The sequence below is a fragment of the Zonotrichia leucophrys genome, chromosome 9 (assembly GCF_028769735.1).
Source record: "Zonotrichia leucophrys gambelii isolate GWCS_2022_RI chromosome 9, RI_Zleu_2.0, whole genome shotgun sequence".
Taxonomy (NCBI): Eukaryota; Metazoa; Chordata; class Aves; order Passeriformes; family Passerellidae; genus Zonotrichia; species Zonotrichia leucophrys.
Genome location: NC_088179.1, coordinates 7,613,650 through 7,641,502, shown reverse-complemented (window position 1 = coordinate 7,641,502; position 27,853 = coordinate 7,613,650). Strand labels below are relative to the sequence as shown.

At 38.7% G+C, this 27,853-nt stretch overlaps 1 long non-coding RNA gene across 2 annotated transcripts; it reads right to left on the bottom strand.

The window, feature by feature from the left end:
* Nucleotides 1-6,078: 6,078 nt before the first annotated feature.
* Nucleotides 6,079-24,425, bottom strand: LOC135451851 (uncharacterized). 2 transcript variants are annotated; one of them, XR_010441446.1, is made up of 3 exons: nt 24,352-24,416; nt 7,500-7,675; nt 6,079-6,433 (listed from the first exon to the last, which is right to left on the bottom strand). It is a non-coding gene; the product is annotated as an uncharacterized LOC135451851 (long non-coding RNA). The 2 variants fall into 2 exon arrangements; XR_010441447.1 differs by lacking the exon at nt 6,079-6,433 and adding an exon at nt 6,663-7,458 and having other exon boundaries at nt 7,556-7,675; nt 24,352-24,425.
* Nucleotides 24,426-27,853: the final 3,428 nt, after the last annotated feature.

Below are 27,853 nucleotides of genomic sequence, written 5' to 3'. Positions count from 1 at the left end.
GAGATTAAGGAATTTCCTTGCTTTGAACACTCTGCTGAATAAGGAATATGTGCTTTAGCATTAGAGGAGCCTTTTGATGCAGCCCTCAACAACAGCATTCAAGGGGAATGTGCACCACCCTGCAAAATTAAATCCATGCCTAAATCAAGTGCTAGGGAAGAGCAATAGTGAGATATCAGTGTCTGAATTAGTGCGATATGCTTGAGTGTGGAGTTTCTTCCTGTTTTCAAACTAAAATTTTATCTGATGCTTTGCTTTTGAAGTTTGTGACTAAGAAAGTGTATCATCCTGATAGAAGAAATTGTTTTCTTGCTGTTGAAAATTAATTGTGGGGTTATCACAGACTGAAAAATTTGGTCATTTGAGACCAAGGAGAAGAACATGGTTTGAGTTCGCTTTCAATTAAATCCCACATTGACATATTACGTAAATTCAGTACTGTGCTAACTTAAAGCACCTGCAGGGCTTTCCTAGAGCACTGGTTTACTTCTAACTGAGGCAGAGGATTTATTTCTATTTTCAATTCTAGAAGACTCGGGCACAATTTACATTTGCTGAAGATTTTAGAGGTAAATAATTTAACTCCCCTGACAGGTTATAATTAATGGTTGTTTGAGGTACATACACACTATCAGATGATTACACTGTAGTGACAGAAGTGCAAAGCAGGATATCTTTTAAACAGATAGTTTATGAATGAATATTAGCATAGGGTGGTTTTTTCCAGTAAAAGCAAAAGTCCTGTACAGTTTGAAATCAGAGATTTTATAAATGGTAGCCCTTTGTGCCTTGTCAGAAGGTCCCTTTAACATTTGCATGTCGACTGCTAGAATAAAAAAATAAAAATTAATAGTGCTAAAACTTGCATGAAAATCTCAGGTCCTCTCTCAGTTGCTATGCAGTAAGATTAATCTCTGTTCAGTGCTCATGTACCTAATTCTTTAGGGGTATCAGGGAGAAAAATACAGGAACTACCATAGTGACTGAAATAAACAGGGCCAGGAGACGACTTCTCCTTTTTAATGCCTTTAGTAAAAGTGATCAGCTCAGGATTGGGCGGCTCGGCAGGGCTGCAGTCCCCGTCGTGTCACCCAGGGCGACTCAGAGGAGGAGGACATGCGCAGCTCTGTCCGCTAGGGCAGAGCTCGGGGATCCGGTCCTCGTGGGAGCCTCTAGGGCGTGATGTCCCCGTCAGATGTTGTTTTGGTCCGAGTCTCGCTTCCTCCCAGACCTAGCCCGGGGGCTCTCGAACACAGGGTGAGGAACAGCGAAGGTTTCCAGTGTCTCTGCAGGCTCAGCACTCGGCTCCTCACGTCCAGACATCACGCCAGTCTCTCAACTCTTATTTGGCTCGTTGTTTTTGGGGTTTTCTCAGTGCGTTTGGAGTCGGGGTCTCAAAAAGCATGCTGCTCCTGGAGTCACTTTGCATAACTCCCGCCACCCTCTCAGGTGTCTTCACTATTCTGGGAAAGGTACAACTTAGCCTCGGGGAAGGGCCATTACCTCGCCCTAGCCAGGGCTTTTACTAATACAAAAGGAGCGATAAGCTACAACGACCTGTGATTACCATGACAAAACACGCAGAACCTTGGCAGGGACAGTGGTCTGGCTGCCTTTTTGTAACTTTTTCTCACAAAAAAAATATTAACTGAATTTTTGTTTATAACAGTGACTGTGAGGTCAGGAGTTGGTTCAGTCCCACATCAGAGGCACCTGAGGCAGTTTGAAATATATTGCCAAGCTTATGCAGCAGGTAGCTTTTGTGTTCAGAAAGCAGAGGTGAGCTCTGAGGGGCTGGGGGAGGCTCTCATTGTGCTGAGCTGAGCCCCCATCCCACACAGCCCGGGCTGGAGCATGAAATGCACCCTCAAGCTGTGTGAGGAGGGCCCTCAGCAGCTCTGTGAACATGATGAGCACAGCCCAGGCCCTCCTTTTGTTTGACCTTCTGTTCTTACATTTGTTGGCAGGAGAAGCTTGTTAAAACAGAAACATTCACCACATGGGATAAGGCAAAGCAAGGGTTTTCTTTTTCTTTCACTTCACTCCACTCCTCCTTTTCTATTTTTTTTTTCTCCCTCCAAAGGGAGACATTGTTTAGCTTTGTAACAAAAAACCACATTGGTAATAAGCACGTTAAATATATTGCCTAATTATATTGTAGTTATTTTGTGAAGAATTCTGTGCTTTTGTTCAATTTTATCTTTTTTCTTTTCTTGTCTATGAAGACTACTTATGAATTATGCATGCAAACATAATTAAGAATAACAATTGGTGAATGTTACCCTAGTGACATTGCTCTTTCAGTCTCCCACACAACTGTAACTGTATTGGGTTTATACGAGTGGCAAAGGTTCTGTGCTAAAACCAGAAGTAGTCTGTCTAAAGTTCCTTTGAGTGCCAGCAGCACTAAATGTGGGACAGTTAGTTTTGCTACCTGGTTCCTGCTTATTTCTGTGATTAAAAGGCTGTCCTCTGGACCGGAGAAATATTGACCAGGTATATAACGGACTTAAATTCTAGTAGGGGGTGCTACAGGAGGGTCTTAGGGAAAAAAAAAGTGCTTCTTAGGTTATAAATATTTGATCAATATACTGCTGTTAGCCTGAATTATGAACTTTCCAAACATGAAGTGAATTATTCACAGTCATTCTATTTGATATATGGAAGGTAGCTGCATTTTGAGATTCTTAATAGAAAGTGTTTGTCTTTTGTCCTCTTTTTTTTCTCTACTCACACACAGCCTAAGAAAAGAATTTTACCCACAGCTAACCCGAGATCAGCCCCCTCAAGTTTATCAGAAATTATTCTGAAAATGACAGATCTGAATTAGTCTTTCAATAACTCTTACAGTTCAGCTGTATCAGAACTATAGTTTTGTTCAAGTCCTTTTATTATTGGAAAGCTGACAACTTTCAAAAATTCACTCCAAACACTCACTTTCTGTTAGCAAGCATGTGCAAATCAAGAATAAAAGACTTGCCATCTATGCAAGATAGGCCACTAGGAGAACTAGATTGTTTTCTCACTGTATGTGTGAAAGAGGTCTAATATCTTGCCCTTTTTTCCTATTATTTAAATATAAACTTGGTTTACACTACATAAAATACAAAGATTATTTTAGGCACTAGAGGAAATAAATTTGCTTGTAATAAATGGGATGGACAAAACCTGAAAATAAACTTGAAGTGCATGAAAAAGTTGGTAACACCAGGCATAACAGACAGACTTTAATTCTGAAAATGGGCCTGCACAAGTGCGCTCCTCAGGTCTCTGGGAATAACAACTCAGGGCAGAACTGGATCCTTATTTAGGACATAACAGGAAACACTGACCCAAACAAGGCTAGGTTGAGAAATCTTTAGAAAAATACCATCTTGAAAATAATCCAAGACATTCAAACAGAGACTCTTCAACAATGTGATGATACAGGGGGATCTGCAGTGATGAGATCTGTATAAGTACAAGTCACCTTAAATCAATGCAGAATTTGCAAACTGACAGAGTTTAGTGGCTAAAGTGGTATTTTGTTTCATCATTGCATTAATCCAGCACCTCATCACTTGTGCTTTCTTTGCCTTACTCATTCAAGCTCAGCTTTTTTGACTATAGATTTGAGTCAGTCTATTTTAATAGAAATACAGAATGTCTACCACACCCCACAAAATACTGATATACTCTTTATATTGCCATTGCACTGATCAATAGTGGTTCAATAGGGAAAGAGAAGATACAATACTATTAATTAAGAATCTAGATTATACTTCCTCCCCTATTTCCTTTATGGTCTTCATAGTTTCATAATGTCACAAATCTGTTTTTCAGAGAAAGTTCTGCTCTCTACTAGGAATCTACTTTCAAAGATGGTTTAAGAATTCACAGAAGCACAGGAGAGGAGTAATTAGCTTGAATTCTGGGTGTAAATACACCTCTAGAATGTATTACAGCTGTGCTGCAAGCAGCCTATTGCTTCCAAATGCAAAGCAGTCTATTCAAACTGACCAAACATTGATGAAAACAGCTCCTATTTTATTAACTTTTTGAAACAGTTTTCAACAAAAATCTCAGCATAAGGTTTAGGAGATCACTTCAGGAGCTCTGGATGGAAATAGGCTCTGATGAAGTAATTTCCAATGTAGTTTATTCTGTTATGCTTATTTGACTACATAACTCAATTTTTATTAGGTGTATGCCTCTTTTTTCATTGTTTCCTTTATTTCTTCTTCACACTCCTGTTTTTTTCATCACTAAAGTACTCAATAATGGGAATAAGACAAGCAACTTTGAACCTGAAACCCCTTCAATCCTTTCACCACTTAACTTGTAGAGGTTAATTGATTTTTCCTCCCAGCACAGTGCTGATGCCAGATTTACATTTCCTCACTTTCAATCTCCTGCTACACCTAACCATGTTCTTCTATTATTCTGTCCTGTCTGTAAGAATTTCCTACCTTAAATGTTTGAGGGAGGAAGGGAATTTGTTATTCTACCTCTCCCTTTGATTTCAGCGGTTGTCTTAGAGTATTTGAGGGTTTCTTTATATAAAATGTACTGAACGAAAAAAGAAAATTACATTATATAACTTCAGGGTTACTGGAAAGTTATATTAAAAGGGACGACAATTGCTTCTAAATGATCTTCACATAAATATATATATACAAATGCACACATATATTGAATTACCAATTTATAACATCTTCACTTTAAGGAGAATACTGTTACTACACTGAAGTACTATGATTGCTACATCAGAGGCAATAACTACTGTCTTTCAGACCAAGAAGGAAGGTAAGGAAAGAAGGCAGAAGAGAGATTATTACAGATCTGGATTTTAATTTTTTGGTATTGTTTGGGGTTTTTTTGTTTAGGAAATGCTAGAGCATCAAGATTTCTCGAGCTGGAATTAAAATGGATTTGCAACCTCACCCTTCATGACTTGAAACTGAGTATTTTTAAGAGACTTTAGACTGAATAGCTCCATCAATTCACCATCTGCCTTCCCCTGCTAAGCCCTACCCCTTTCTCTCTATTAAAATGAGGATTTTTTTAGAGTGACACACAGAGAACTTTAATTTGATTGATGACTTCCTGTTGTCATTAAACAGTGGCAGTATAATAGCAGAAAAATTTTTTGAAAAAGTAGTGCTATTCTGTCATAAACCACCAGCAGGAACCTATCACTCACAGAGTTGTAAGGTTCACTCTGAAGAATCTGAATTTGTTAATTGACACACAGAATTAATATGAGAAAATCAGGCACTACTGAAAACCTTCCTGTCACTGAACGATGGCATTGAGTTTGGGATCATGAAGTTTTGGGAAAGAAAAGGCAGTGTGGCTTTTCTCTTCAAAACCAGAGAAGTTTACATAGAATTATAAGTGTTTAAAAAGGCAAAATAACTATTAATATTTAGATAGGCACTTTTCTAATAGAACTCTCCATATGTTGTGTACATATACACAATATATAATTTATACCCAGAGGTAATATAGCATTTGTTTCTAACATAAAGAAGTTGAAAAGCCCTATACAGGATAAATTTGACTTATGCTTACTGGCAAAACAAGATTTGGCATGGGAGAAGAATTTCAATGAACACCTGAGGTTTATTACATATTGATTAACAAGGATAGTACTCGTATTGAGGTGAGAAATGTGAGCCTTCTGACTTTTCTGATTTACATTAGCAGAGGATGCAGTTCACAGAGTGCTTCTCTCAGTGTATCACCTTGCTAAAAAAAAGCTATTTAAAAACCCCGGCAGGTAGCTCAGATATTTTTGCTTGAGAAGAATCTCCCTGACACTCTAAAAGCACACAACGTCCAAAGGTAAAATTTATACACGGCTGGAACGAGGCAAAGAGTTTACAAGTAGAAAATAGAACCACAAATCTTTCTACACTTTCATATAGTCCTTCACCATCATCAACCCACAAATCACACATTAAACCTAAAGCTGATATTTCAGCTTTACAGAGACACTGTGTTGGATGCATATAAGGATTATTTCATTTAAGTGTTCAGGTTTAAGGGGAACACTCAAGAAGCAGGAACCCTGAAGGGTCTCTTCAGGAGCCAGAGAGGAAGAAATTAGTGCATGAAAGTGTCCTTGCTGTGTTTCCTAATGATACTGTATACACTGCTCTCCATTAATAGCATGAAAGCAGAGCCCTCCAGAGCTATTGTGAACCCCGCCTCAAAGCAGAGCAGCAGAATGAATCCTAATGTCACACCCCTAACATGTGACAGCCACCCATTGTTAAGGTTATACTGAAGCCAGGCCTTTTTTATGAATATTATACACCTCCACAGAGTTTTTTGTTCTGTTTCTTAGAGGAACATGAGATTATCCATGGAATGGCCCACGATGTGCTCCATAAAATGTCTTTGTGTTTCTCTAATCTCTGCAGTCCCATTCTCAAACAGCATACCAAGCCTGTGAGTTATACGTCATTGAATGTTATCATAGATTTAATTCCATTTCCATTGAATGTTTTTATTTCTACTGAATAGGGCATGAATTCATGACACTATCAATAATTGTTTATCAGAGTAACTCAGCCATTCAGGAATTATACTAAAAATACTCTGAGATAGGGCAAGACTACAGGAGGATTTAACCAGAATTTTAAACTTGCAATTTTTCAGAGAGCTCTAGACACATTCAGTATAGCATATATCTATTTTTTATTTCATATTGATATCTCTGTTTAAGAGCAGAATATCAAATGCATTAAATATTTTTCCTCCAAGATAGAAACAGAAGGCTCAAGCACTCTGTAGTTCAAATGCAGTATAACACATGGAGATCTTCCACAACCTAGAAAAACCTTCTGATGTCCATCTAACACAGAGAAATCCAGCATTCCTTTCATTTTTTAAAGAGTATTAAGAAATATAATTATTATAATAATTACCTGTAAGAAAATTAGGGCAAAAAAGATCTCTAATAATTATTTCCTCCCCATATGGGTTCTTTGAGTAACATATTTGAGTATATAAGGAATCATGAATGGCAACTGAGAAAACAGTACAAACAGAATTATCTATCAGGGAAGCAAAAAAAAATCCCTTAAAATCTGTGAAAACTCTTGAAAACCTCACTTTGACAACTCCAAAACGAATGAAATGGTTTTGGCACAAGATTTTGACAAGTTATCTGACATACTATGATTCTTTTATCCAAAACTTCAAAACAGAACTTACAATCAACTGCTTCAAATAAGTTTTAAAAAATTTATAAAGAATATAATTTGTTATATTTCAGAAACTGCAGTATTGCTAATTTCAAGAATGAAAATCTTTTAGTACAACCCACAAATGAAAAATCTTACAGTAAAGCTAATTTGAAAATAACTTTTCCCAGCTACTTTCCATTTTTCTTATCTGAAAATGTGTGGCAGCAGCTCTTTGGCCACAGAGAGCAAGGCACAACTTTACCAGGCATCATCCTGGGACAGGCTGTGAGAAGACCAGAGAAAAGAATGAGAAACAATTCTTACCTTCACTTGCCGCACCTGTTGTGCACAGGTGGCATGTGTTATGGAGATTGGTTTACCAAAGGGTGGTTTCTTGATTGGCCAATGGTGATGGTGCTTGGATTGAAGGACAAATTGGATCCACCTGTATCCAACTGAATCCACCTGCATCCAATTGGGTCCGCCTGTATCATGATTGTCTGTAAGGGTAATGGGTTTCTTAATAAGTATAGTATAACAATAAATATCACATTAAAGTGATTGATTAGCCTTCTGAGAAGCATGGAGTCAATACTAATTATTACTCAGTTGGGGGGGTCTGCAGTGACAAGAATTTTGTGTTTCTCTAAAAACAAAATTTCAGGGAATTCTTGAATCTCTCCCCTTTGCTACACACATAATTATTCATTGTAAGTAATTGTCTTGCTTCAGGAAAATTAATGTTTTTTCAACCAACTGCCTCAACAGCTTGAAGAAACCAGTGAGTGTCTTCTAACATACAGGTAAGTCAGCAAACCCAGGTTATTTCAGTCAAGAAGGGAATATCTTCTCAGCACCCTCTGACATGACTGGATGCTCTACCAGCTCAGTGTGAGTTGAAGAAGACAGGGACTAGAAGTTTCTCAAACAGAGAAGATACAAAATTAATTTTGGGTCTATATAAGTCATTATGGCCCTATAACTCCAAGTTGAGGTAAATTGGATTCTTTATTATGTTTTCTCAATCTTACAAGCTTACATCTAAGAATTTTATGTCCCAATAACATGAAACTGTGCATCTGACAGCTTTCAGTGTGGTCACCCCACCAAAACCTTACTTTTACTCCCAATTTTTTCATGAGGGCTGTAGCACAAATGTAGAAAATAACATGCTCAGCCAAACTTTGAGCACAGATTTCTTAAGCCATAAACTTCATCCAGTACTAAACAGATCTGAGAAAAAGGCAGACTTCTCCCACCACAAAATCTTAAGGTACATGCCATTGCTCCTGAGTCAGCATACATTCTCTTTTCTTAATTAAAAAAGAATAAATAAAAAATGCACAAGACATATTCACTCCTCTACTGCAGAAAAGTGTCCGGATCCTGATGTCATCACTCAAGAAGGCAACACAAATGTGTTTGCCATGGTTATCTGTGAAAGCCTGATCTGACAACAGGAATGGGTACACAAAGTGCACTCGAAAACGAGAATAAGAAAGCTAGAACATGAGATTAAAAACCAAATAACAAAACAGACTCCCAGTATCTTCCTGTAAATATTTATTCCAATGCAATTGCTTAGGGGTTATAGGGTTCTTCCTTGTCTGGTTGTTATTCTTGTGGGAGGGGGTTTATATTGTTTTGCATTGGGTGGTTTTGGTTGGTTTGTTTGGGGATTTTTTTTTGGTCTGGTGGTTTTTTTTGGTTTTTTGTTTTTTTTTTTTTGAGGGGGGTGTGTTTGGGGTTCTTTTCCAGATCTTGTGTTTAGGATTTCTCTACTGATAAATAAAAAATAGTTGCTCAGTCAGTTAAAGAGAGCAGGATCTGAATCAGCTCTGCAGAGCAGGTGACCGACTTTTGCTTCCATGAGTAGTGAGCTGATTTTTTTCCATTTTACACTTTAAAAATTCAAGTCCAGTAAAACCATGTGTATGAATTTTTAACTCCCTATCTCAAGCCAAAGATCTCTATAGCCCATGTTGTCTGAACTCTGGCCTGCATTAAGGTAGAGCCTGTTAAAAAATACAAAACACAAATCAGCATTAACCCAACCCTGACAAATCCTGTAGTTGCAGCACAGCCCTCAGACAAATGAATATTCTAGAAGTAAATACATTACATAATAAAAATGCACATACCAAATGGTGAAAGATTAATTTAGACCCCTTAATAAATTCATTCTTCCCCAATTTATGTCAATGATTTGCATATAATAAAATTGTCCTTGAGCAAATATCTGATAAAGTAATAAACCTGTCAACTGCATAAATTGACTGCTTGCTAAGGCTATCTGGCAGTTGGTTCATACAGAGGCAGATGCTCTGCTATGACACAGTAGCTGCAGGAAACATTTGTCTGTTATGTGATAAGAGGGGAAAACAGAGTCAAGATTAGCTTGGATTTTACTCAAGCTCAATATTCATCACAGAAGAAAGGAATATGCTCTTTAACCAAATCTGCATATGTTAAGTCCCTTGAATTAGACTTTTTCAACTCATCTAAAAAGGATAAAGGTTTTTGCTAAGTATGAGGGGAGATTAACAAACTGATTTGCAACAGAGCATTTATTTTTCAGAATGCTTCATGTTGATCACAGTACTTAATGAATCACCAGCAAGTAACAAAGAGCAGAAAATGAATCTACACAGACAATATGTTAGACTAGAAAAATCTGAATCTAAAATGTTAGTCAAGATAGGTCATTAAATACTCATGCTTTCAGAACACATGTTTTAAGGGTGATGAAACTGACACATTTACCCCAAAATTCATGTTAGAAGTGCTGTTGCAAGGTGTTCAGCAGACCTTTCAGCCAATAGCACGTGTGGATGAGGAATTTCTTGCTTAGAGGCAAGCCTTGAAAACAGCACAGCCCCTCCTAGTATTACATGAGAGCTACTTCAGGAAAAAATGGGAAAATACTGAGGAAACAGAGGTGTCAACTGGAAACTAATCTTCTGCCCTTTTCCTGCCTGTCCTCTGTCACCACACAGAGCCTTGGAAGACTGTTCATACCAAGATTACAAAGTAGGAGCATTTATGGGTTAAATTATTCAGGGAAAAATGGTAATTATTTAGATATGCAGTTACCAATGATGATCTCCCTGAAGTAAGCTCCCTATAAATCATGTAGATTGAAACTAATTTAAAGGAATGAAAGCAAAAATGAAATGTTCTTCAATTTGATCAAATAAGAAAAGATGTAAAATTCCCTTCTTCCTGCTCTTTTATTTAAAAAAACAGAACAAAACAAACCAGAGGCACACACTCAAAATCCCACTCTAACTTTGTCTTTAAGATACTGAAATTCAGACAAAATTCTACAAAGCAGATGGATTTCTTGCAGTTAAATAGAGAACACATTAAGAGCATGGCAGACCTTCACTTTTCAGGCTCCTGGGAAGTGAGACTTTTCAAGGAGTTTGAAGTGATAATTGCCATGCACGATGCCAATTATTTATATGGCTGTGTCCAGTTGGAAAAGGCAATTTTCAGCATGTCTTTTCCTGATGCACTATGAGAAAATATGCCTCACAAGCAGAAAAATCAAAGCTGTACAAGAATCTGCTCCTGGTAGAAGTGAGAAGAGGATGCTTACACATAAGGAGCTGTCAGAGTCAACTGAAAAAGTCACCTTATCAGCAGCAAAGTGACAGAGTCAAAACTGATCCTGTCCCAGGTCTATTACAAGCCTCAGATTCATACACTCAAAGCTTAAGCCAGCATTTATATATAAATCTATATTTAAAAAAAAAAAGGCAAACACAAAATGTAAAACAACAAACTGCACTTTCCAAGAAATAATTATTGCAGAGGATGCTAGTTACATATATTGACCAAATAGTTATAAAAAAAGATGCATGATATTTCCTGTTCACTATACTGTATAATATTTGTATTATTGAAATTTGAACCCAAAGCAATCAAGTTTGTATATGTTACTGTAATTTATCACTTCCAGCAATAATAAAAAAACTGCTCTCAGTTCTCCAGGGCTTCTCAACTGTGTTGCACATCACTGAAGAGTTTTAACAGCCATGTTTCAACACATCTCTGAGATACAACAAGACTATTAATATTGTCTCTTCCTTTCTAGTAATTTTTCCCTGAATGGACGATGTATTCCCAGCAGCTGTGCCAAAGTTCTTACCCAAGTGGCAGAAACCACGGAACCTAGGGGAAAGAACCAAACTCCAGCACCCAGGGCACACGTCAGTATTTTCTTCTCACAGAGCACCAGCTCAGACATTGCCAGTGAGCAAGAAACACAAAGGCTCCAGCACAGCCCGGCAGAGGACACTGCCTGCATCTTTAGGCTTTATTTGGGAAATGTCTTTCTTTGCATCAGGCCCTGTGATTACCCTTCACCAGCACTGGAGTAGTGAACTTCTACTCAATGTTGTACATGTTCAATTTTATTTTGTTTTAAGACTAGAAAGCACATAGTATGGACTTAAGGGTATTTCAGCATGCCTTTCCTATCATGGTTATGCATCTTTGAGGATCTGCCCTTCATATTGTGCCTATGCTAGTTATAGAGACTGGATACCCCATAGGAGACTGGTTACTGCTCCTTAATTCCCTGCCAGACCCATGAGGCAAATTACAAGTCTGCCTCAATCTGCAACAGCTGACTGCAGAGCCTCTGGAGTCAGGCAGAAAATAGAGACTGCAGAGTCTATTTCAGCTTTCCTGCTTAACCCTTCTGCTTCCCACTATGTCCCACGGGATCCTCGTGTGTCAAAAGTCACCACAGCAGCTGGGGGATTTTGTTTGTTAGGTTTTTATTATTATTTAGTATTAATTTTATTAGTATTTAGTATTAATTTTCTTATCACAGTTTCAGATTGTGATTTTATTGTGCTGTCAGGGGAAGTGGGGTGACACCTGAAATTCCTAAAGTATCTTTAAACAAATTGGCACTGCAATGAGCGTGACTTACATAGCAGCAACAAGGGTTTAGTTGAATAAAAGGGAACTGGGGTATTTCAAAAATCTTGCTAATGAAGGTACAGATAGATACAATTTATCTAATAAAAACAATATATGATATAGCTGAAAACTCCAGGGCATTTTCTAAGCAGAATAACAGAGAGTAGTTTCTAATTCTCATCTAGTACAAGAAAGCAAAAATTTTATTCAATTTATGGTATTACAGAGGTATGTGAAAAATTAGATCCCAGTCTATTTCCTGAGGTGCCTAAAACCCAACACTGAAAATCCTGCTAATATGATTGCAGACTGTGAGCAAGTCTGCATTTGTGAGCAATTCCCTGGGTGTTGCAGCAGCTGCAAGTGAGCAGCTTAAACCAAGATTGGCTGTGCAGTCTGTATGGGAGGAGAGACAAAAAGAGATATGAGAAAAATCAGAGGGATAGGTGGGAGTAGGAGATGCTTAGGAGTTACACCATTGTGTCTAGGCTAGATTCATCTTTGTAATAAAGTACTTGGGGAAAAAAAATACAGACTTAGACATAGTTCTTGCTTAATAGAAATATCATGCTTTCAGAGATCTGTCATGATGCTTAAGCTGACAGAATTCCCACTGACTTCTGCTACTGAGAAATAGCTCTTCCTCAAAACTAAGGAGTCACACATATGTTTGCAATAATGTAATATCACAGCCACACATGATTAACTGTAAGTGATAAAAAATCCTATTCATCTGCCTGAAAAAACCAACAAAGCAAACATGACCATTATGAGTCTCCTTCCACAAGTCACCTTTTTAAATTGCTATCATTCCACCTCTAACAGTAAGTCAAAATTCAGCATCAAATTATGAAGTAGGAGCTTCTTAACAAAATGCAAAAAATTCTGAACTAGTTTTCTCTGAGTCTTTGCATTTCCTTACTTGTTATTCTCTCAGTTGGCATGCAGTTGTCAGCCACCCTTACCAGCAGACAAATCATCACAGGTCACATCTCCTGGTGCTCCTAGAACACACTGGGGTAGGTGAAGGACCTGGGGAAGCACTTCCACATGTCCTCCCCCTCTCTGATATTTGGCAGGGGATTTTCTTTCTGCTGGATTTCAACATTCTCAAGCTCTCTGTCATAGACAGTAAAAGTTCATAGATAATTACAGCAAGTGGAACTAAAACTCTTATTTCAGGAGAGATTTCAGGCTAAGCAACCATTTACTTAGTCTTCAATGAACTTAAAGGGAAGAACAGGTTATTCTATTGGTTTGGGGCTCCAAAAAGGTCAAGTCCTGATCTTTAAATCCCTGGTCTAGCAGGTCACAATGTCTCCTGACTACATTGAAACTACTTACACAAATCAGATTAAGCGGAATGTTCATGGCAGGTGACACTCCTGATGACATGCTGAAAAGTCCAGAGAATCACCATTACAGGAATGTTTTGTATATACACAATATGTCACTTTTTATTAGAAACCATTCAAATTCTTGGTAGTGAAAGCATAATAGAGTGGGGATGCTCATAGGGCCTATAGAATGATAAGCATAAAGCACAAGTCAGACTTTTAGCAATGATGATTTCTTTTGCTAATTGTTTGAATTACAATTCCAGCTTCATGCTCAGTGAAAATTTTGCACTAACTACAGAGGCCCAGTTTATAGGTTCTCAAAGGAAATTAAAGGCAGAATGAATCCTTTCCTGTCCACAGATCCTGAACTATAGCTGCTATGTTTGAGGAATGCAAGCAAGAAAGGTGTATGGTTTACAAACTGCATAAATTCCAGCTCCTTAAAAGACACAACTTACTGGACTGGGCCAGTACCAGGTTTCAGTACCACAAGGTTTGTAACCCTGAAGTGATAAGGAGAATACACAATGCCACACACTCACTGATCCCCCACTGTCCCTTTCATGTGCTTAGGAACAATGAACTCCAACCCCTGGCATTTCAGCAATGCTTCTCCACAGGCCCTTTAGGGAAACAAGAACTCCTCACACCTCCTACCACTGAGATAATAGCTCTTGGTTTACTTCCATGTTTCAATTGCTCTCTGAATCAGGAATACCATTTATCATATCAAGCAAGTCTCAGAAACCAGAACAGCTCAGTCAGGCAGTTTAAATGGTGCCTCAGTTTTGTGTTTTGCTGTCCTTTGTAAGGGCTGGCCCTGTACAAGCCCTCACTCAGAGGTGTGGGCCTAGGCTGGAGGTTTGAGCCGAATCTTTCTACCAGCAGCTGGTGGGTATTTATTGCTTTTAGAAAGATTTACCATATGAGAGTGCAGAGAAAAAAGAAACCTCATCCAGAACAATGACAACAAAAGAACCCCAAATGTGTCCATGATCAGAAAATCCTCAACCTTCAGACTTCTTGTAGCCGGCTAGACTGCTGGAAAAGGCCACTCTGTCCCTCCCTCAGGCACCCTGCACTGGCCACTATGACTGACAGGGCCCAGGGCTAGGATGCTCTGTCTGACCCAGCTAGGGATGGAAACACACTGTGAGTTAGCAAGATTTTACAGCTGAAGAGTAAAAATTAAAGCACATGGGAGAGAGCCTCAACTGGATGGAAAATGATGCTGCAGTGCTTTACACCACTCAGGTCTCACTCTCACAAATTAATGGCCTTTAATCAGTTCATTGAAATGGCTCAATTTAAAAGTAGGGTTCATCAGTAGAAAAGAGCAGCTTTGGAAACAATGAGCGCTTTTTTCTAATCAATATTCTAGTTCTTCTGTCAGCTCTGACAATGAATCAGTATTACATTGCTTTGGTTTTAAAACCCCTCAAACAACCTGATATACAATTCTTAAATATGTTGGAATGTAATAAGGATGGAATTCTTCAGCAGTTCAGTATCCCACAGTTCTACAGTATTTATTTCTTACTATCAATAGACTCATTTTAACAACATGGGTAACCACTGTTTTAATGTTTATTCTTCTATCTATATATATACACAATGATCTCAGGGGTAAATATATTTAAAATTAATATTGCATCAATACATTTCCTCATCTGCTATTTTTAAGGATGAATGAATGAAGTGGGGGATGGTTCTGTAAAAGTAGGATATCTGGGGAATATATTCTCCCATAACCTCTTTGACTTGGAATTTAATACACAGATGTAAACACACCTGGTTTGTGCTGGGAATAAAACCAGGGCCATCTCACAAGGAAGGCAAGGGGCCAGGGCCAATAAAGGTCTGCACTGCCTACAATTTAGACATTGCAGTCTGTACTTAAGGAAGTTGGCTCCAAAGTGAAATCCAAAACCATGAGAGATTTTTAGGCTTTCTACACATTTGGTAAAGCACCTAAATCTCCCAATGCTGGTGCTGGTTAGAGGTCTTCAGTATGAAACACTGAGCACAGACATACCTCTGGAATCTAGATCATGCTATCACAACTATTTCCCATTTTTCTCCAAGAACTGTCTAATGTAAAATACAGAAATCACTCCTGCCATCAGGGCTTGCCAGCAAGGACTTGCTGCTTTCACTTGGGTACTTTAAACTCAAAGAAGTCCCTGCTGGTTGTTCCCCTTTTAAATATTGCATTGCTTGTTGCACAGTGACCCAGATTCAACAAGATAGAAGCAGAATTGTTTTGGATGCCAAAAGTGCTTTAAAAGAATGCCCTACTTGGACCCAAATAGCTGTTAACTCTACGTCAGGGCTCTCCCCTGAGAGGTAACAGTGGGGATTTAAATGTCTCCAGCCTGAGGGCAGCAGTGAACTGTACTGCTCAGCTTCTTGGGCAACCCATTTTAGCTACCACAGGATGCTTAAAAGAAGGCTAATGCTTCTCCTTCAATTTAAAGACACTACAACTGCTGGGTGAGATGTGTTTCTGTCAGTGCCTCTGCTGACCTCAGAACCTCCAGTCAAATCAGACCTTTCACTAGAGGGAGGGTGGAGTTCAAGCAGGAGACAGGCATTTGGTCTGAGGCAGATTTGGGCATATGAACATGGACATCTGCTCATTTTCATATAAAATGAGGCACAGGGGAGAGCTGTCTTCTGAAGTGATGCTTGGGCTTCCACATTTGGTCTTGGACACCTGAAGCCTGAATAAAAGCCATGGATTAAACACAGTGGAAGCAAGTGAAGTGGGGTGTGGTCTGGTTGTCATTTCCCCTCTCCTTTCTAATATTCAGTTCCTGCCATATTAATAATCATTTACACCAAAACAAAATTTCCTCCTCTGCAGCTGTTTGCAGGCAGAGACTATTGTCAGTATCTCCGTCAGGATCTCACCTCTTAGAATTCTGCTTCTTCATCTCTCTGAATTTGATTAGGGATTTTCTTGTTTGAGAAAAAATTCAGTTGTCAATCTTCCCAATCAGCTGCTCTCTTTTATGCTCATCATCCATTCTTATTTAACAATATGTGTGATCTTAATATGTACAAATGTGAGGTCCTTCACATTTTAAAGATTCAGTGTAGACCTATGCAAGCAAAAAAACCCCAAAAACAAACAAACAAACATCTCCAAAAAAAAAAAACAACCAGCAAAACAAACAAAAAAAGAAAAACGAAACCCACCATCACAATATATCTACCTACTTCTCATTCCATCAGTAGCTAGGATAGAATATTGCCTAGCTAAGAACACAGAACAGATACAGGACCAACATTATTGATCTGATGTATTTGATTATAGGATTGTGACCCAAAAGTTGCTCATTCTTCTGATAATCTGATAGGATTGCTCTGTTTGCCTAATTGTTTCACTGAAATATATGGTTTTACAAAGTAAATTGGAATGAGAACATAAATGATGGACCCATAAGATTTTTTTATTTATAGAATCAAAAAGAGCTATAATATGAGACCATGAATCAAAATATGTTAATCTAAAATATGAAACCTAAAATTATTTAGGATTTTGGTCTCTATATTATAAGATGATAAATACTGGGCACCTTGATAACCACAGCTTTCCCAGGTAGCAAGATTCAAAAAACCTAAATTACAATACTCCCCTCCAAGAATGTTTTGATCCATTTTTCCATGACAATGACTGTAATTATGATCTGACAGATCTGTTCAGATCTTAATACTGAACTGGAAAATTTGGTAAAAAAATATCCTCAAGCAGCTATAAAATGTATTGGTTTTAATGCTCTATCAGAAGTAATGGATGAGTTTGTTATCTTTCAAATTAATACCGCCAACAATACAAATACAAGTTTTTGCAAAACACATAAACAATGACAGCTTATGATGAAAAATATTCAGGAAATTCAATGACCAGGACCAGACATAACAGAACTGCCCTTATCAGATGTAGATGGGATCTGCCAGTTGAACACCAGGTACTTATGACTATGATATATAGAGAAAACTTCAGTGAATTGCACACCTCAGATTCAGGGTTGTGAATGTTTCCATTCCAATTGTTGTATCTTGTGGCGGTCTTAGGTTCCTAATACAGACATGTCCTTAGTCAAAGGCAGAGATGAACACACCTGTTCTAATGGTCAGCTTTGCCACCGCTGAAATTTCTGCATTCAGGGAAACAGTCTTGAGACACTGAATGCTCACAATCTCCCCAGTCCACACCACTCTGCATTTCCTCACCTTTACAAAGGTAACAATATCTAACATGGAGCAGTTTGGGGACACAGCTCACACAGAGTACCTGGCTCTTGAGGGTTTTATTTGCCAGCTGGCCGACTTCAACATGGACATCAGTGAGACAATTTAATCAAGTCATTTTTTAGGGGTTTCCATGAAGGTGCTTTGCAATACTGTGATACTGCATTATTACCTCCATGGTGTCTGATAAAAGGACATAGCAAATAATCTGCAATGGAATACATCCTATGTTTTTAAACACAGCAGCCTGTGGTTGCCATAGTTACTAAACATACTGTAAACATTGTTATTTGCAATATGTTGCCCTTTAAGAGAAACAGAGCAATATATGTAGCACAGCTACACAGAAGTCCCACTGAATGTTTGCAGTTGGGATTGATAACTTTTGTTGGCAACTTGCCCTTCCACAGGAAGGGATGGTGTTCCCTGCTGTGGAAGCAGTGCTCACACACTCCAGGAGACAGAGGCAAGCAGGCCCACAGTGGCAAATGGGATCATGACATCAACTAAGTAGGGAGTGTTGAAAAAAACTATCATGGCAGGACTAAATTGGTAAAGCAGCATTACATAAGTAAATTCATCAGACTGGTATAAAGCTCTTAAATGTTCCCTGTGCTTTCTCTTTGAAGATCTGTGCGTCTCCCTGAATTAGAGATATCTGTGCATTAGTTATTACCACCCAAAGTGTCTTGGCATCTGATTAAACAGATGAGCAATTCTATTCCTCACTCTTACAAATATCAACTGAAGGCTGCTCTAGGAGTGTGGTAAATGTGGAAGGCACATTCCCAACTGAAGACTGCACACAGATTGCAGCAGCATTTTAAACTTGCAGCCCTCATTGTATGAAAGTTTCATTTTATGGTACCTAGAGACAGCTTTGTCAGGGTTCTTTCTCATTCTTTCAAAATCCTGATTCGCATCTCTCAACCAGGCAGAGCCCACATGATTCTTGACTAGTTCCACCACATTACATTTTTCCTTCTAAATGATCATGCAAGGGGATGTGGTCAGCCTTTGAAATATTTTTGCCTGATGATACAAGCCACAATTGGACTATCTCAGTTAAGCTGTTGGAAACCATAGGAGTTCACAGGCAGATAGAAGACAAAATTTCAGTTCATTTGCAAGCCACAGTTAGAAATCAATGTCTCAATAGATAAAAACACTAAATACCACAAATCTAATTTTAGTGAAATTTCCTGGGCAGCACTGCTCATTCCTATTCACCTCTTTACTGATGCAATGGTTACAGCATGAGCTTACCCCTTACAAGGAACAGGATGATCCCCACACAAGAGATATTCTAAACAGCCCAGCTATGATAAATGATTCAGAGCCTGATCCTGAACAGAAATCAAAGAACAGCTAAAAAGCAAAAACGATAGAGAGTTTCAAGTGGTTTCATCCCCCTTAAATTTGCTTTTTGACAAAAAGCCATCATTCAGAATAGAATCATCCTTGACAGTCCTTCTTACACTTAAAGGGTGCTTTATAAGATGGGGACAGACTTATGTTCATAAGAAATGTTGTGATTATGAAGGGCAATGATTTTAAAATAAAAGAGGGTAGATTCAGGTGGAAGAAGATTTTTACAATGATGGCAGTGAGCTCTGGCACAGGTGGTCCAGAGGGGCAACAGATGCTCCATCCTCAGCTCAATTAAGGCCAGGCTGGACAGGGTCCTGAGCAAGCTGATCTAATGGAGAATGGCCCTGCTCAATAGAGGGGGGTTACAGCAAACGGCCCCTTCCAACCCAAGCCATTCTATGATTCAAGATATTTTCTGGAAGTATATTTTATTTGAAATCCAATTTATAACTACTCAGATATACTGCTCACTTTTGGCCTTGTGGAACCTGTGAAAAAAGCACCTTGGGCAAAGCTGACATATTTCAGGCTCCCAGTAAAGACAGCCTGCTCCAGGGCCCTCAGCCAAGGAAATACAGAGAAGCCAGGGTTATACTGCCAAGATGTGTCCAAGGCAATATTTCTTGTCAAAGGCCTTGGTGCATCAGGGCCAATGCTTATTATGTGGCATCAGACCAATCCACTAAGACTAAAAATCAGAGAAGCATTTGTCTTCTGGGGGAGTATACTGCTGAAACTATCTTTGATGGGGGACAAAAAAAAAAAAATCAGAGAAAAAAATCTGTGTTTTTCTTCCCTTAAGTTTTTTTAGGTACAGCTTTCTAAATGAATGGGAACTATACAGAGTTATCTGTCCTAAAAGGAAAAGAACAGACATACAGAATTATTTTCAGAAGTACATGCTGTGTTCCATTTTGACTCATGTATTTCTTTGTCTGTTATGTTTCTAACTTGATGCCAGAATGAGTTCCTGGAATCAGCAAAGTCCCTTGTTGTACAAGGGTTGTGTAGGTGCAACAGGGTCAGGGACTTCTGATGGAGCTCACTTGATACTGCTGCTACACAAGGACACCAAAATGAGCACAGCATGGTTTTACACATCATTACTGTCACTCTGATGCTGCTCAGGGCAGTTCTCCTTTTAGAGAGGAAATTTTGGCTCTATGACCAATGAAATACAGAAATACAGACAACACTCAGAAAAAGTTTGACACTTTTCAATAGAAAAAGAAAAGCACCTTTTTGCTAGATAGCAGTAAACTTTTCTATTTTAACCCAATTTTTATACCATTATTTTAACTAGTATTTAATCAACCCTACCCATAAATAAATACTTGTCTTTTGAAGAAGGAAAAGTAAAGAGCACAGATATGTCATTATATCTATAATTTTGACTACACAATCTAAACCAAGCCCAGACCAGACCAACTCAATCCTGGCACAGATGAAATTAAACTATTATTTGTGTAAAAGGCAAGAGTTTCAAAGCTGAAATCCAGTGTCATGAGAGCATAATTGCTGTCCCCTGGCATTTGAAGTTATACTGTTCATTGAAACAATTTAAGGAATTGTTTCAATGAAGCACAAACTTAACATCTCAAAGAGCTGAGGCTAAAGAACCACTATATTACACAGGAATAAAGATATTAACTCTGGTGTCTAGGCCAAACTGCAATATCTGTGCTATCTCCTCTCTCTGTAAAAATATCCCAGAATTTTCAGGTGGAAAATATTATTGAGTTATACTGCTAAGGATAGATCCTCCCTGTTGATATCAGTTTTCTGATACGTAAATGAAAGGAGTGCCTACCAGGGGATTCAGACAGATGTTGAATAAAGCCCACTGTAATTCACATTATGTACCATAAACTTTAGAAGTCAAAAAGTACTTTTTGATTAGGTATGAGAAATTAAATAGCAGCCAAAGAAACCTCTGAAGCATAACAACATATTTCTTTTGGGTTGTTTTCTGTATCCAAGTGAAAAAGAAGTGAAACAACCATGAATAAACAAATAAACTAGTAATGCAAACAGTCTCCTGAAGCTAAACTGCTTTCTGAAGTTTATATTACCTGAGATTTCCAAGCATAAACTACATCAGATTTATTTGGCAATAATCCAACCACAAGGGAAGGGAACAGGGAAGAAATAATGTTTTAAATCTTCAAACAATAAGATTAAGTATTCAAGTTAAAAACATTTCTTGCACTGGATTTGAAATATAACTAACCAGAATCAGTAGCAACTACCAATATAATTTTGTGAAAAGTTCTAATGAAGAGTTTGGTCGAGCGTAATGCTTTCAAGTTAACCACACACATTTTTCAAATTATCAGCTCTTCATAATTTTTTTATTATTATTTGACTAGTCAGCCTAAAATATGTCAAAATCTGTCTTCGTTTCTGACAGTGCCGAGCTAATTTAACTCTAGACAGACTTACACTAATTTAACCCAGTGCCTGACAGGGTTCTGTACATGGAACATGAAAGGAAGAGGGTTCAAGTGGGAATAGAGTCAATTTCGGTCACTGGCTCCTGAGGAAAGGGAATAATAGAAGCTGAAAGATCAATTAAATTATTTCTTGAATGACTGTTTAAAAATATTTCACCTCTAGAGAAGAGCAGCTTCAAAAATTGGTGTGGGATATGGAGCTTTTTGTTGCTTGATTATTGGTTAGAATCCCAAGCAGGCCAATAGTGAATTGCAGTCACCTGCACTCAGCTCTGCAAAACTGTGAAATGAGCAGGTGGTCTGGGCAGCTCCTACAAGACACCTCCATTCCCCAAAACACATGAGAGGTGATGGATGTACTGTCATCCTCCAGGTAGGAGGACTGAGGAACTGTGGAAACTGAATAGAAACTGCTCCATCAGAGCACATTAAACCACAGTGTGGGAATAATGCCATTTAGATCCACAAGTTTTAGTCTCTAATTCTGCCAGTATGGCACTTTCTCAAAACCTATTTAGGGTGCAAATCTCCAAAGAAATTATAAAAGCATCAAAATCTCTAAAAGATCCAATTAATGATGCTTTTATTTTGCATATTTGATGTAGCACAGTCAATCTCTTGCTTCCCTAACACATTTTCAGCTATTTGTCTCATAAACCAGGATGCTTTGAAGGCAAGAACTCCTGCACAGAGAATCTCTTAATCTGCCAGGAGTTTTGTGTGTCAGTATGTTACAGTGAAGAAACAAGGTTTTTCTCATGCAATAGTCTAATGTCAGTCATTTGAAATAGGGTTATGTCCCTTGGCATTTATTAATTACACTGAAAATTCCCTTGACTATTTGAACACACTACAATCACTGTTTCTTATGACATTCAGATAATTGAGGCAGCACTGCATTTTATATTGGAAAAAATTAGATTTTTTTTTTCACTACCTAAAAACTGCTTCTCTCTTGCAAAATAGTTACCTTAGGCCATATTATACTGTTTCAGGACAGAATTAATCTAAGATTTTGATAAATAGACTATCAGACAAAGAACAATGGAACTAGGGAAAGCTAGAGTAAACCCTTAGGAAAAATGTCTTCTCTAGGATGCCAGTACAGTGCTGCAAGAAGTTATTTGGGCTATCTGAGGAATCTCCAATCTTAGCAGCCTTCCAGACTCAGGTAGGCAAAGCAATATCTGACCTCACCTAGTGCTGGAGACTGTCTTGCCTTGAGGGGGAAGCTGGACCCCACGAGCACTGCAAAGGTCTCTTATGGATGATATTTCTGTCATCTTTCCTTCACTGAGCTATTGCTGTGATTGTTTGGATTGAATTAGGGCACAGAGGCTGCAATTCAAGGAATCACCTAAAAGCAGGCAAGGGGACATGGCCATTAACAGAATGGATTAAAACACTTGTTTAAGGAATCTCAAGAGACAGGGCCCCTGTACACAGACAGTAATGGTTTTGCTATCACCTGAGGAGAAAAAAACAACTCAAAAAGCAAAAACCAAACACCTGAAAGTGAAGACCAAATATTGAAATAGAAAACTACAACCTAAAATAGAGTGAATAACGGATTAAAGGTTATAATGATCTGGAGAAAAGCACTAAATAAGGGGCTGAGGAATTAAGACACACAGACAATGGATATGGGATGGGATACCAGCTCCGTACACCACAATTAAACTACAAATATTATGAGGAAAGGGAGACAGAGAAGCATGAGAGGATATAGAAGTAGACTCCAGCAGCAACATTTATCCTCACTAGAGGCAAAAGTAAATTCTAGAAAAGTTGATAAAGGATGTTTGAACTGCATCAGTAAGTTCAGGAGAGTTTTTTCCATTGGTAGCAGTGTCCTGCCCAAGTTTAAGGTTAATTCAGATGTTTGCACAAGTCTGCTGCATAAATAAACAGAAACAACAAAAAACACCCCAAGATAATGGAAAAAACACCAAAGCCAAACAAAGCCTCTGGGAGTTGTAAACAGCAAGTGAACTGAAGCTGTCATTTACTTCTTGACTGAACATTAAATAAAGCACAAAAGAAAAGACAAAAGGGGGCATGCTGTCTCATTTATGATTAAAATAACCCATTTTCCCTTTCTATCAGAAATGCTCTATGAGGACAATTCTCGTGTGCCACTTTCCTGTCATTGGTGGTTGCCTCCCATTTGGGAGACAGCATCAGGTGCAAACAGCTTTGCTCTTCTCAACTCTGTTACTCTCAGCTGTAAAGCCAATGCCCAATTTTTGCCTACAGGAGCTTAACTGTGAGGCTGCTCAGAAGGTTCTGCTTGCTTGTCCTGAGGGAGGCCTTGTTCTGGCCATACGTCACTGCTACATTTCAGCCCCCATGCAGAATCACAGACAGAATCATGAGGTTGGAAGAGACGTTCAAGATCATTGAGCCCAACCCATGCTCCAACACCTCAACAAGACCATGGCATTGAGTGCCACATCCAGTCATTTTTGGACACATCCAGGAATGATGACTCCACCACCGCCCCAGGTAGACAATTCCAGTACTTTATCACTCTTTCCATAAAAAAACTTTTTCCTAATATCTAACCTGTATTTCCCTGGGCACAGCTTAAGACTGTGTCCTCCTGTTCTGGCAGTGCTGCCTGCAGAAAAAGACCAACCCCACCTGACTGCAACCACCATTCAGGTAGCTGTAGAGATTGATATGGTCACTTCTGAGCCTCCTTTTCTCCAGGCTGAAAATCTCCAGCTCCCTCAGTTGCTCCTCACAGGGTTTGTGGTCCCAGCCCCTCACCAGCCTCATTGCCTCCTCCTTTTCCAAGCTATTTTCCATTTTTCTTACCTGAAAACGTGTGGCAGCAGCTCTTTGGCCACAGAGAGCAAGGCACATCATCTTGAGGCAGGCTGTGACAAGATCAGAGAAAAGAATGAGAAACAATTCTTATCTTCACTTGCTGCACCTGTTGTGCACAGGTGGCATGTGTTATGGAGATTGGTTTACCAAAAGGTGGTTTCTTGATTGGCCAATGGTGATGGTGCTTGGATTGAAGGACAGATTGGATCCACCTGTATCCAATTGAGTCCACCTGCATCCAATTGGGTTCACCTGTATCATGACGGTCTGTAAGCGTGATGCGTTTCTTAATAAGTATAGTATAACAATAAATATAAGAATAAAGTGATTGATCAGCCTTCTGAGAAGCATGGAGCCAATGCTATTTATTATTACCTGGCTGGGGACCTGCAGTGAAAAATAAAGATATTGAACAGAGCTGGCCCCAGCACAGAGCCCTGAGGGACACCACTGGTGACTGGCCCCAGCTGGATGCAACACCATTCACCACCATCCTTTGGGCCCGGCCATGCAGCCAGTTCTGAGCCCAGCAAAGAGTGCTCCTGCCCTTTCACTGCAAAAAAATCTTTCTTTTATTGAAAGAAACTTAACTCTGATTTCTGTGAACCAAGTCCAGATTTACAGCTTCACATTTGTAGCTAGGAAGCAAAGCCTTGGTTCTCTTTCAAGGCTTCTGTTCAGTCCATACTGGAAGCTGTACAGTGCATTGTTTCCAAGTTCTCTTCTTTACATGCCAGTCACAAAACAACCCTGTTCAATCTTTTGAGGATGACACGCAGAGAACAAAATATAAAGAACAGAGAATTCTATCAGGATAAAGAGTCATAAAATGACTGCTGTTCTCAGTCTTGCAAAATAGACTTCAGTCAGGTGGCTTCAGATGTTTATGTTTTAGTCAACAGAAAACTGTTCACTGTATACGGTTAAGTGTTACCAAGTTACCAGGCATGGCTCAGAGAACACAGCAAGGATGTTCTTGTGTTGGACTCCTCTCCATCATTGTCCCAAGCTCCCTTGGGATGCATGCCCACTGGTTTTTGTTCCTCTGTTCTACAGGCATAATACTGAAGATTAAAAAAAAAAACAACAACAAAAACAGAAAAGCTGCTAAAATAATTACTGGTCCACTGAAACTACCCAAGGATCATTTTTGGATGGAAATATATAGACATTCCAAGTCCCAAGCCTGCTCTGACCCTTGCTTGATTGAAAGTAACATCTGTTTTCCAGGCTTCCAGCTGTGCTTGGCCAGCCAGAAGTAGCCAATTGCAGACATGTGTGACATTTCCTCAGCACATTAGGTTGACATCACTGACATGCACCTTATTAGAACAATGAACAGCAAAACTTCTCAACACCTTTTAAGTCTCAAATAACTCCATCCCAGGAAATTCAAAATGTTTTTTTCTTTCTTTCTTTCATTTTGTCCCACTCTCTTTGGAGATGTTCTGATTTCTTAAAAAAAAATCCATTGAGAGCTGTAGATGCAGAGACTGATATTCAAAAAAGCTGGCATAAGTTAACTTGTACACACCAAAAGAAGAAAGGAAACCCCACATGCACGGGTTTAGTGGGAACAATGAAGAATCAAACCACTGCAACCTGATAATGTTTTATTTTTCCTTTCATAAACTGAGAAAGTATAACAGGAAGGCAGGAGTCCACAAGAGAGAGTGTTCATTCTGTAGCTGCAGAGAACTAAATGAAAAAAAAGGGCAGGTTAGTATTTCAAATCTGCACTTCTGTTAAATTTGAAATTAGATCAAGAAAATAAAGATTGAAATGTCAATACAATACAGATAGTTCTGAGGCTCTTAATAATAAGTAATTTTAAGATCAATACACTACTTTGTTTAACAGACTGCTGAAACAGAAGTGTCTGAATTAAAAAAATGTGTAAACAGCAGCCTTTTCAGGAGAAGCCATTTGATAGCCCCACCCGAGATGTGAGATACTATCAGGCAAGTCACAGAATGTGTGGTGACAGTAATTTAATTCAGTAGTGAAAGAAAAATAGATGTATGAAAACTTTAACATTAATGCCAGATGAGACCCGGTTCACCTTCCTCTGCGTCTTCATAGCTGCAGCCCTTGAGAAGGCAGCAGGAGGCGGCAGCCCAGATCCTGGGGTACCCAATACTGGTAGCCTGGATACTCCTCCTCCTCCTCCTGGATACTCAGATTCATGTCCAATAAAACAGTTCTGATTATCTTACCCTGGAGTCAGTAGTGTCACTTCAGCCCATACTGCCTGAAATTCACTGTGAGACACAAAGCCCAATTTAGTTCTGCAACAGTAATTGCTCTGCTCTTTATCCTGGAATACCAATTTCTGCCACTATTTAGCCTCTACTTTTGGTGGTAAATCTCAGGCCATACTCCCTGTTTTGGCCCTGTCTACCTGAACATTCTGGCTCCCCTGGCTAACGTTACCCTGCACAACCAACTCCTCACATTGCATGCAAACTGAAGAGCAGGACAGTGAATTGCATGAGCACCTTTCACACATGGCCAGACAAAGAAAGAATGTGCTTTGTGCCTAAATTGCACACCTATGGCAAAGACATAGGCAGAACTCAAAGACTTTTGTCTTTTAATGACAGTGCACCTAAGGAGGGAAATGGCCAATGTAGGCAGCTGGTTTCTGCCTGTTTAGACATTATGAATTCCACTTTGTTTAATTGTGGTGACTGACTGATGTGGATACTTCTTTCAAGCCTTCATTGCTACTCAAGCACATGATAATATGTAAAATAGAACTGGATACAAATAATTCTTGTCACTATGCTTTTGTTAGATCTAGTTGCATCAGTTAAAGACAGCCCTGCAGTTAAAAATCAGACAAAGGAAGTCTGAGTAGAGTTTCTTCTAAAAGTTTGAGCCCGGAATGAAATCAGTATAAGTAACCACATTCAGATATGTAGCATTTCCAAGTTTTGGATATCTATGGAGTTCAAGCTACAGGAAATATACCAGGCTTCAAAAATGTAACAAAAAAAACCCCAAAAACCTCTACCCTAACCCCCCCAAACAAACAAAGAAAAAACATCCCAATAGAAATCTGTCTTTACTAGTACTGCATACATCATCTTTGATTAGTGAACTTTCTTTAAAGTTTTAAATTGACCTTCCATTTGATCAACAATTCTGCTTGCTTACTTTTCCCATTTCATCAGAAGTGAAAATAAACTAGCCATTTATACATTTGTTTAGACTTTTGAATGAGTTTCATTTTCTCGTTCTAATGCAGTGTTTGACATATATGCACCACATGGGAATGCTTGTTTAAAAATTCATTTCAATTGGAAATTTTATATTCTGGAAGTTGTACAGGAAAACCTGTCTTGGTCTTCAATTAAATAAAACTGCAAGTCTAGCATGATACTTACTGTCCATTTAAATTCCACTTTCTGAATGCTGTCTTATTGTTTATAAAGCATGATGCAGTTAATGAGTAGGAGAACCAGCTCAATTTGTCTTCATTACTGAG